Source organism: Chelonia mydas, chromosome 13, assembly GCF_015237465.2.
Source record: "Chelonia mydas isolate rCheMyd1 chromosome 13, rCheMyd1.pri.v2, whole genome shotgun sequence".
Lineage (NCBI taxonomy): Eukaryota > Metazoa > Chordata > Testudines > Cheloniidae > Chelonia > Chelonia mydas.
In genome coordinates this window covers 26,882,114-26,893,100 of record NC_051253.2, presented here as the reverse complement: position 1 = coordinate 26,893,100, position 10,987 = coordinate 26,882,114, and the positions used below count along the sequence as shown (strand labels likewise).

The following is a 10,987-nucleotide window of genomic DNA, read 5'->3' as shown; positions in this document are numbered from 1 at the left end:
GATGGAACTGAGGTTCCCCTCTCTGCCATAGGAGTTCCAGGCTACGTGGGCTGAGCTGTGTCTCTTCCCTGCAGCATGCCTGCTCTGCTGGGCGCCCCACACTGCTAACCAGCCCTCTCCTCGGAAGAGCAAGCCAATCCCTTCTAGCAAGGATCCAACCATTGCCACCCACAGCAAGTGCAGGGCAGTCCAGCAGGAGGTCCCACTGTGATTACATTGCTCACTGAAGGGGCTCACATCTGGGATACAAGCAAGCAGAGATTAGCACTAAGCCTCAGCTGCCAGACCCCTCCTCTGGGCTTCCTCCCTCGCCCACATTTGCTACTTCTAGGAGCTGGCCTTTTCCATCAGCAGCCTGGGGGAGAGACGCTTCTCCACTCCCAGATGCTGGGCACACTCAGACCCTCCCGGGGACAGGGGCTTGTGAAGCCATGTAACCCCCAAGCTGTGCACCCACTGGCTGCTTCGCAGCATCTCCGCAGGGCAGAGGAGATGAGACCGTGGGGGGAGGGCTTTTTTTTCTCCCCCTCCCTGGCTCCGGCAATGGTACGTGCAGCTGGGAGGGCTCTCAGCTGCTGGACTGAGCGCTGCTGCTGTCAGTGTCTTCGCGGCGCCCTAGAGTTGAGGACAGGCGCTGGCTTGGACGGGCAGCAGTAGCTAGGGCTGCTGCTGCTTTTCTGTGTGTGTGCTGGGCTGGCTTTCACTCTTTCCTCCTCCCCTTTCTCACTCACTCACTCACTCACTTCTTCTTTGACATTTTTACCTCTGACATTTTCTTGCTTGGTGAGTATTTTTTTTCTTCTTCTTTCTTCTTGGGCTGCTTCCCCCCCCTCCCTCCCGAGTCTTTTTCTTTTAGTAAATTAATCCTGATTTTTAAAAACATCTTTCCAATAAAAGGTTTATGGGATTTTTTTTTCTATTAAATCAGACCCTTTCTGTCTCTTTGTTTCTGCCACTTACAGTGTGAGATGTAGCAATTAAACTCGCTTTCTGACGCACCCGCTAATTTTTCCTTCCTTTGATCCCTCTTATTTTCCTTTTTAAAAATGAAATACGCTCCCTCTTTTAAAAAGTCTGTTTTGAAAGTGGGTTTGTTTTAAGCACTGCCCTGCTCTGTTTTCAGAGGCATTTGTCCTTCTTGTTGCAGGTGCCAATGTTTGAATGCTGTGTGTGGTTTCTTCTTTCTCTTAACTTTTAAATTTTTGTGTCGTCCCCCCCCCCTTTTTTTTTTTTCTTGGATATATTACAGCCTTGGGTCTTGCAAAAATACATAGAATCTTCTTGGAAGATATTTTAAAAAATGGATGTGTTGAAGGAAATGAGAATTCCCCCTCCCCTCTTTTTTTTTTTTTTTTTTTTTTTTTTAAACTGTTGTTTGGAAGTGATTTTCTTGGGAGTATTGACCTGACTCAAGGTTTTTGACCTGTCTAGTAATGCGGGAAGAATAGGAAGGGGGAAAGAGGACAGAGGCATCAACAGCGGTAGGCTGGCGGATGAGAAACTTTCATGTTTCAAAAACTATCCGGGTGAAATACTGGCCCCACTGAAGTCAATGGCAAAGCACCCATTGACTTGAAAGGGGCCCAGATTTCACCTGCAGAGTGTGGGATAAAACCTTTTCTACCTTAATCCACTATGAGGGAAACAATAAACCAGTTCTGATTGGATGCCATACCATTTCCTGTGTCTCAGCGCTATACTGATGGAAATATATCGACCCAGGTGTGTCTGTGTTTTTTTGTCATGTATCTTTGCTGCTGGATTTGCTTGTTATGTTCAAAAGAACACTTCTATCCGTTATTGCAATCAGGGGTGCTGTTTGGAAAAGTAGTAGTGAGTGAAATGATAACAGGTTATTTTATCGCTCTTGTAAAATTTAAACCCTGTGCTCTCTGCGGCTGAGATTACTATTGTGCCTGTTGGAACTTATTTAAGATGCTTTGTGCTGACTGAATGCACTGATCAAATCCCATGTCAGCTTGAACCACACCTGAACAAAAGTGCTTTCTTTGTAGCAAATGGGGGCTTGAAATAAATCTTTTGCCTGTTATTGTTAAAAACACTTTTTCCGTTTTGTTTTTTAAGTGGTAGTTTTCTAACATACAATAGTTGAAGCTGACAGGTTGCCACTGCTATATCTGTAGTGGCAATTTCAATGGCCATTGGAGACTATAAACAAAAATCCACTTTTCATACAAAATTGCGCTCTCAAAGGCTTGGCTATTTGTGTTGGACTCCATTTGTTTAAGAGGAAACCAGATTAGAGAGAAACTATGCCTATTTATAAAGATATTCCCATGTCTAATCTCTTCCATGTCTGATGACCTTCTGTAAACTAAGCCACCTTTTGCAGTAAAGGGAGAACTGTAGATGGTTTAGGCTTACTTCTCAGAAGGTTGCACTGAGCTTCAAACTGAGGCTTTCCCACTTCCCTGCAGTCTCTCCATGCTTGGTAGCTCTCCTCTTTGAACTTTAAAGGATGGAGGGCTTTAAAGCTGCATTTGACAGCTCCTGAGGCTGGATGCATGCTGTTTCATATTAAACAGGTTATTATTGACTTGCCTTTTGTGAGTAGGCGCCATAAGCGTGCTAATCAATAGCCTATAACAGTGTGTGGTGCCCAGGAGGGAGCTGTTATGGGAGACATCTGTATGATAGTGGTCTCTTGAGTGGGAGAGAGCAGTGCAGGGGCTCAGACCTGTATTTGCTAAGGAGCTAAATCCCTCAAGTCTAGCCCATCTTCCCCTGTTACAGCTGGGGGCCGGGCGATCCATCTCAGATAGTCAATTTGGTGGTTTAGGATCTGTCTGTTTCGGGGGTGGGACGTTCAGTTGGGTTTTTGTATCATTTCATTTTGCTGTTTCTTATGATTTGGGTCTAATTTTATTTGAGAAAAAGTTTCATGTCATTGGACTAAAGAAAGCAGGTGCAGGAGGAGCTTCTAAGCAATGTAGAATTTTTTGCATCTTTTAACTGAGATTTCTCTTTCACCCCCGGGGGGGACGGGGAGGATGACTAAGATGCATATTTTGTGTGACCAAAATCTAGACACTGTTGCACCAAAGCAGTGTAAAAAGAAAAAAGGCTCTTTGGAGCAGGTAGGTTGTAAGAGATTCTAATGGCCACTTGTCACACCGATTATTCCTGGAAGTTTTTAAGGCTTGCTTTTTTTTTTTTAAGCAGCAGAATTAGGCTTGTTTAAACCTAAGACCTTTCTTCATGAAGTGAATATAGTAAGACAGGTATTCATTTAGTTCTCAGTGCTGTGCCAATGAAAGATTGCCTGTATGTTGGCTCTAACTGTCAAGATAACATTGTCAATGGATTTTAAGGAAATGGCAAAGCAAAAAAGGTGTGTCTCTAAGAACCACTTTCTTTAGAAAAGGCAGATAATAGGCAGTGATTGTGGAAGAATGTCTTACTTACAGATTGTAAGGGGAGGATTAAGTCTCTCAACAAATGGAGACTGGCTTGTGTGAAATAAGACACAGTCCCTCAAAAAATAAAACATTCTCAGCACCAGGAGACTCTTTAGCTACCCATGCACCAAATTATTAAGTAAAAGCAGTAGAACTTTCTTTGATTTGTGTTCTGTATTGATGGCTGTAACTTTGTGTTCTGTAACCTTCAGGCCTAGATTTTTATATCTAGTCAAAGAGATAGGCCTCTGGATGTAAAATCTGAGAAGCTCCTGGATATGCTAAAGCTATTGTAGAATTTTCCAAAATGTTAGTTATGCATATTGGAGATGGCTGAGCTTCATTTGAAGAGATCCGAATCTCTTCCTGTCCCCCGCTACGTCATTCCCTTATGTGTTACTCTGGACAGGGTTGCATTCTATTGTTTGGAAAAACACAAAAGGAATTTATTTCAGAATTAAAATGTGTGTCTCTGGGGTCAGGCTTCAATTGAAAGCTAGCCTGAAGACATTGTTTGATTTGAAACTAGGAAGTAACGATGGAAAGACTGAATATGTCTAGCAAGTAATACACGCTGGGGGGGAAAAAACTGAAATAATGAGCTGAACAGAGCTAACTTTAGGATAAAATGTCCCAGCAAATGGTTTATAAATTCATAACATACTAAGGGGGAAAAGGAAAATGTTTCAAGCAAATAACAAGCTATTTTTTCATAACTATAAAGTTTTAATGAGCTAGTTAAAATATCATCCTAAATCTATACTTTTCAGATTTATATTCTTAGCGGAAGGTTAATCAGTAGAATTCATGCTGATCTGAATCAAGCTGAATAGTAAAGAGAGGATCTTAGGAGAATCTGAAAGCCAATAGGCATTTTTCAGACCTGAGTTATGTCACTTTTTTAGAATGCCTGAGGCCATTGCCTTTTAAGAAGACGACAAAGCTTTTGTTTTCAAGCTGGCCTAGAAAAATGCAAGGGATAAATCCAAAGAAGGTTTTCAGAAGTTGTCATTTGTGATTAAGTTGATTTTGCTGTTGCACAAGAATGCAGCACTGTTCCTTGGCACAGCTTGAACTGTCTGTTTCCTCCTCCCCCCACCAGTACCAGTTTCTTATTTGTAAGGAATTCAGGCGAGTGAGAGTATCTAGTTCCTATGACTCAGAGGTGTATATTGATTTAGAGGGTCAGATTTCTGGTAGCTGCATCGCTGATGTAAATGTAATTATACATACTTTACAGAAGATGGGACTGAGGTGACATGAGTGCAGAGACTGACTTAAGAGCAGCTTGCTGGCGTTCTACAGACTTAACACGTGAATGTAAGATTGTTTTTACGGGTGGGCTACCTGTTAGGATCAGAAACTGAGATCTTCAAGCAAAGGATTATAATGATATGAAGTGGGACAAGGGAGAACTGTTTACTGTGCACATTCTAGGTAACCCTCCATTCCTCTACAAATGAGGAACATTCATGCCAATTGCAAAAAGCCCTTCAACTTTTTTAGAAATTCACGAACCTTTCTTATATCTTCATCTGCTCCATGCAACCTAAGCCAGTCATCCTTAGTATCCTGTTTCTGTTCGTTGGTGAGCAGGATCCAGAGGCCGTGAAGTGAATGGGACTTTTTCTATTGACTTCGATCTGGTCAAGCCCTGGAACCGGTGAATAGACCATGTATATGAAGACTGTAAAGCTGGATCTGAGCTCTGTAGGATCTTAACAATGGATGAGAGAAATTATCTGTATGTTTAATAAAAGTCAAGTACTAGGAGCATCAGAGATAACTATTTCAATTTTAATAATGAGGCGAAAGCTGAGGACAGGTTACTGCTTCAGAGAGCCCAAAAACTCATTCTCTGGATTAGCAATATTAGATAGGTTGTGATAGCATTAAAGGGGCATAAATACAACCCTCCAAAGCCACCTCATTAGTGAAATTACGAAGGAGGTTATAATACCGCAGAGGTCAAGTTCTAAAACAAACTCATTCTCCAAGGCTGCTCTTCCTTAACTGTGCATATATATTTTTCACTATAAACAGTCCTGCTTGAACAGACAGAGGATGCTAATTAGTGGGACACCCTGTTCAGGGCAGCACGAGTCATATTTGAACCAAACAAGAGTTACACAGACAGAGTAGGCTCAGCCCCCAACTCTGCCACGCGGACTCAAAATGAGAATCCTCTTCATTACTGATCTTATCAGGACACTTGTCTTTCAGTTCAGAATCTTTGTGTTGGACGTGTCTGTCTGCACAGGGATCAAATGAATTTCTGCAGCTGCTATTTCCACTCAAAAGAGCTTGTCTCTTCCTTTTCTTGAAAAGCACAGGCCAGAACCATTTCCAAGCTGCTCTTTAGAAGAGTCAGAAACTGAATGATGGCCTAAAAGGAGATGGCTGTTTCTCCTCTGTCCCACAAAGGAGAAATGCTGAAGCATATTGGGTTCCGTCTTGCCTCCCATGGAAGTCACTGGGAGTTCTGCTATTGACATTACAGGGAGCAGGACTGGTTCTGCTTTGAGCCTGATATTTTTAGCTCTTGATTCCTACCCTAAAACTAGGATTTAGAACCCAGTGCTACAAACAGCTTCCTTGTTCCTCTAGTGCATCTGTTCTTCTCCTTTGGAAGGGTTTACTAGAGATATTGCATGAGTTGCCTTCTTTTCTTCAAAAAGATCTTTGTTTAAAATCAAAGGAAAGTGAATGGCATTTGTTTTTTAGAAAACAGGAGCAAGTTAAATGGCATGGAGACCTTTGGGCTATGTGTCTCTCTCCCTGCCTAATACAAATAGTCTCTTATTGAAATCTGCAGCATCAACTCCGCATATGCTGGTAGCACAGGAGATTAGAAACTGACAGGGGTGCTGCTTCATCGTTCAGATGCTTTCCCCAGCAGACAGCTTGGGCTCTCTACTACACTATGGTAAGGATAACAGTGTATATGTCTCAGACTGCTACTGTAGGGAGCTATAAGAAGGAAAAATGAACAAGGGTGAGGATACTAGCAAGTTCAGGTCCAGCTCCTCCAGTATCAAAACCCAAACAGTAGCTAGACCCAGCCTTTACACTGTGCCACTTCTTATATTAAGAAGAGATGCGTCAAATTGTTCCAAGTGGAGTCCTGCCTTTCAGTAAAAGAATTAAGCATGGACATGAGGGTGAATAGTAAAATCTCCTGCCAGAGTAAATGTCAGCGTCAATACATATAACAGTGATGGGAACCCATATATGAAGCCAGACGTATACAGTCAGAATTGGGGTTTTTTTCCTTAAAAAAAAAAAAAAAAAGTTGATTACATAACCAATTCCTTGGAGCCAGGCACATGTCTTCTAGCATGGGGGAGCATGGGCAGAAGCTGTTGTTACTAATGCCCATCATCCTGGTATCTAGATGCCCTGGTACATGGATGCTTTACAAGACTTAAGATGAGACATTCACGATCTAACTAAGAGAAGCCCAAATCCCAGGCTTGCCTACTGACTTCAGGTTTGCTAGCCCTTTGGGAAAGCAGGATTTGGAAGGGTCTGGACAGAAAAGTTCATCTCCATCTCCTTCTAGTTCTGCGCTCAGTTATATTTCCACAGGGAGTAAATTCCAGAGGCGTGGGCCCGGGACTGACAAAGCTCTGCCAAGTGTTCCCTTCATGTATCAATTTCTCGTGATCCAGAGAAGCTCAGATCATACCCTGCGCTGGAGCAGTCCTAAAGAGATTTGTATTTAGACCATTTAGGGCTGTATATACAGCAACCAGATCCTTGGCTTTCACCTGACAGCTAGGGTTTGATGCGCTCCTGTAAGCTCCTTCACTCAACCTGGACTTGCCTGCCTTCAAGGTAGACCTAATTAGAACAGCCCAGGCAAGAGGATATGAAGATGGGGGTGACTGACGCAAGAGCTAATTAAGAAGGAGTGCCGCCTGATGGAAGCCTATGGGGGAAGTGAATTTGTTCCTAACCAGGATGTCCTGAAGCACAGTGAAGATGCTTCAGAAGTGGTGGGTTCTTTCGTGTTGGCATGGGGTGGGTGGAAATCTTAGAAGTCCCTCCTAGAATGATATTCCAGAACTACCAATGCTGCTTAGCCTGAATGCTAATGTCACTGCTGGAGGCCAGGCTTCAGATGGGCTGTGTCAGACAGGTATCACTGTGTCTGTATGAGGTTGTTTGGTTACAAGGGAGTATCTGCTTGTGGCTTTTGGATTGTGGCAGGGCGTGTGTTATAAAAGGGGCAAAGAGTCCAGTGGCACCTTGTAAACTAACAGACGTATTGTAGCATAAGCTTTCGTGCGTGAATACCCACTTCGTCAGATGCACCCCACTTCGTCAGATGTTATAAAAGGAACACAAAGCTGTTGTGATCCATGCAAAAACTCCAGTTTGTAGAAGCTTGTTTGGCTCCTCTGTAATAGTTCAAAGTTAAGTTAAACTTGATTTGACCATGGATCTTGCTATTAGAATTTAGGACCTGACTGTGCATCCCCTACTTATGTTGGTGAGCCTTACTGACACGAGTAGCACCATTACACAAGTGGGCCTTGAAGGTATTGCCAGCACATATGATTCATTCTAAAAGTTAGCTGGGGTGAATACTACCAGCACCTGTAATGGAGGCTAAAGGTCTGATCTTGCCAAGAGACCTCCATGAGCAGACTCCTGTGCCCATATGGAGCCCTGATGGTTCTTATGGTAGGATCACTGTCCTAAGCCCTGAAACTAAACCCTGGAGCTGCAGCTTTTTCAATGATCATTGTTCAAAAAGGCCCTCTGATCAACCTATACAGCAGGCACCCCCCATTTACCTCATGTAATTCTCTCTCTATTAATTGAATGTAAGAAACAGCTGAGAGAAGTGTGTGATGGTAAAATGTCACCAAAAGAGTTTGGTATGAATTGAATATTCAATTGTACAACATCAAAAACACATGAACAATCACTGAAAGAAACATCAAAAGTGATTTTGTTTTGGTTTCCATCTTAAATGGGAATGGAAGGGTCTCATATAGTGAAGCAAAAAAAGTGAGCTGTAGCTCACGAAAGCTTATGCTCAAATAAATTGGTTAGTCTCTAAGGTGCCACAAGTCCTCCTTTTCTTTTTGCGAATACAGACTAACACAGCTGCTATTCTGAAACCTGTCAAAAGAAGATGTTCTCCAATAATTTGAATGTGGTGTAAATAATCTTTCCATAGGATATATTTATTAACAAACTGTGGCTTATTTCCTTCTGGAAGCAGAACTGCCCCCAGTGGCAGCAGGGGACAGAGGGTTTATAAACTTTTCATTATAATAGTTCCACAAAAGGTATTAAAGCTGGTGTCTTGCCCCACAGGCATGAGGGTCGCTGAACTCTTGCCTCTCCTCAAAGAACTGGGACCTTTCTGAGCCCAGCCATTAGCTGGGTAATATTTGCTTAGGAAAAAATGCAATTCCTCTGTCAGCTTTTATCCAGCCTCCTGGGCCCTGATTACTTGTTTATTTTCTGCAGCTTATCGAATCACTTCTAATACAGGGCTAAGCATTGATCATCTTTTGCAGTCCTTCCTCTTTGTTCTGTCAGCAAATGTTACAAAATGGACCTTAAATTACCTCTTTTCCAAAATGAACAGGCCCTGTATACTCACAGGTGGTGGAGCTCTTTCATCTGAAGCAGAAATCAGGGGTAGCCTCTGCTCCGGCTGTTTGCTTGTAACCCTCATCAGTGCCCTCCAATGCTCTCTTTACAGACAGGCTTTTGTGCCCTCCAATGCTCTCTTTACGCAGACAGGCTTTGAGGCCAGGCCCAAAAGCAAGCAGGGGTGTAATGAAAACAAAGAAACGAGGCACCAAAGTGCCATTTGCTTTCATGATGATAAAAAATGCAAACTCCGAGTGCTTGAACCACTGCACTGGGTCCCGTCTACAAATGGCTGGCTCTTCCCGTACTGCAACAGATGAGCCTTTGTGTAAGCAGGGGAATGGTCCCGCTATTGTGGGGAACTTTCCTGGCTTATACACTACCCCGATGAAATGGGCTAGCAAAAGGATCTGAGTCCTCGCTCCCACTACCTTTACCCAGAGGCTTGCCTGACCTCAAGGGCTCCCCTTCCAGTCTCCTGTATGGCAGAGTCCTGGTAACCCCAACAAGGCTGGGCCCAGGATTCCTGGCAGGCTCAACCCCCAACCTTGTTGTGGTCACTTAGGGCAGGGGCTCGGGTGTCCCCAGTCCGGGCTGCTCTCTCTGCACCGGATGACTGACCCACTGATCATTACATAGAGTTCAAAGCAAATACAATTTATTAAACAGCAATCAATTTTAAAAAAAATGGGAAAGGTTAAAGGAAAACACGTCACCCCCCTCTGTGGCACGGGGACGTCACAACCAGCTATCTCTGGAATGTGAGTAACAGACTGAACTTCCCTTCCAAGTCCCAGGCCTCCTCCTCAGGCCCTGGCTGTGCTGTGGGTATGCTGCGGGTCGGTCATTTGCTCTGGCGCTGGCCTCATGCCCTCAGGCTTTAGGTGGCAGGGCCTTTCTTCCCAGCATCGCCTCTGCCCCGTCCCCATCCAGGTCTAGCCTGCAGGGCCTCTTGGCTGGGGCGTCTCCCTGCACTGGACCCGCTGCCCAGGGTCCTCCTGGCTCTTCCCAGCTGCTCACCGCATCAGGCTCCAGCTCCAGCCTGTCTCAGGTCCAGCTCCACTCTGCCTCAGCCCGGCTGCTGCTGCTGCTCTGCCTCCAGCTCCCTGGGCTGCTGCTCTGGCCTCTCTGGCTCTGGGTGCTGCAGCTCTGCCCCCAGCACAGGTCTGCTCTGTGGGCTACTTCTGTGGCTCTGCTCCCTGGGCTGCTTTTCTGGCCCCTCTGCTCCCCAGCTCAGCTCAGGGCCCTGCTTTCTCCTTGGCTCGGCCCCACTCTGTCTGACCCAGGCAATTGCAGCTCACAGGGAGGATGGGACCCCCCTGGCCTCCTGACTCCCTGATTAGCCTGCCTGCCCTGTCAATCAGGCTGACCTGGAACACTGGCCTCTCCCCATTGTTCCTGGGGACTGTCAGTCTCAGGGTCCTGATTTCCCATCGACCCTTCCCCTTTCTTTTGGTACTGGGAGCTAGCCGACCAGAACACCCCCACTGAGTTTTAGTAAGGGGACAACAGTCCCCTTCTATTTGTCCTTTCCGTTTGACACAAGGGTGAGGGCACCATAAAGTAATATTTAGCAGTGGGAGGAATGCCATAGCTGAATCTGATGCCCAGAACCAATAAATGTTAGCACCACAATTTAATAGTGGTATGGCTGGTGGAGAGTACTTGCTGCATCTCTATCTTCCATTTCCCCATTTGAGAACATTGTGATGCTATGGTGATGGCCTGGGGTATGATCCTAGAGGGAACACAGCTCCCCATCTAGCCTCTGTGTGTATAAAGGCAGCAAGGCATCATTTTTACATATACAGAATAAGCCAGTGGAGTGGCGCTGCTCCAGCGTACTGAAGGTAGACTGTGAGCGTAGCTAATTCAAGGGAGGCAAGCCCGGAAGCTGTAGTCTTACTTGGAACAAGTATTAATAAGCCATTACCTGACATTTTATTTCTGGC

General features: G+C 44.7%; 1 protein-coding gene across 5 annotated transcripts in view; it reads left to right on the top strand.

Annotated features, from left to right (window-relative positions):
* Positions 1-580: 580 nt before the first annotated feature.
* The window catches only part of RALY (RALY heterogeneous nuclear ribonucleoprotein), a 282,704-nt gene continuing 272,297 nt past the window's right edge, over positions 581-10,987 (top strand). For 3 of the 5 annotated variants that reach the window (XM_037877164.2, XM_037877163.2, XM_037877162.2), the window contains exon 1: positions 582-783. The gene's annotated coding sequence lies outside the window, so the exon portion shown is untranslated. Of the gene's footprint in view, positions 784-10,987 lie in introns of all 5 variants that reach the window. The other 2 variants (XM_043527222.1, XM_037877166.2) reach the window with 2 other exon arrangements.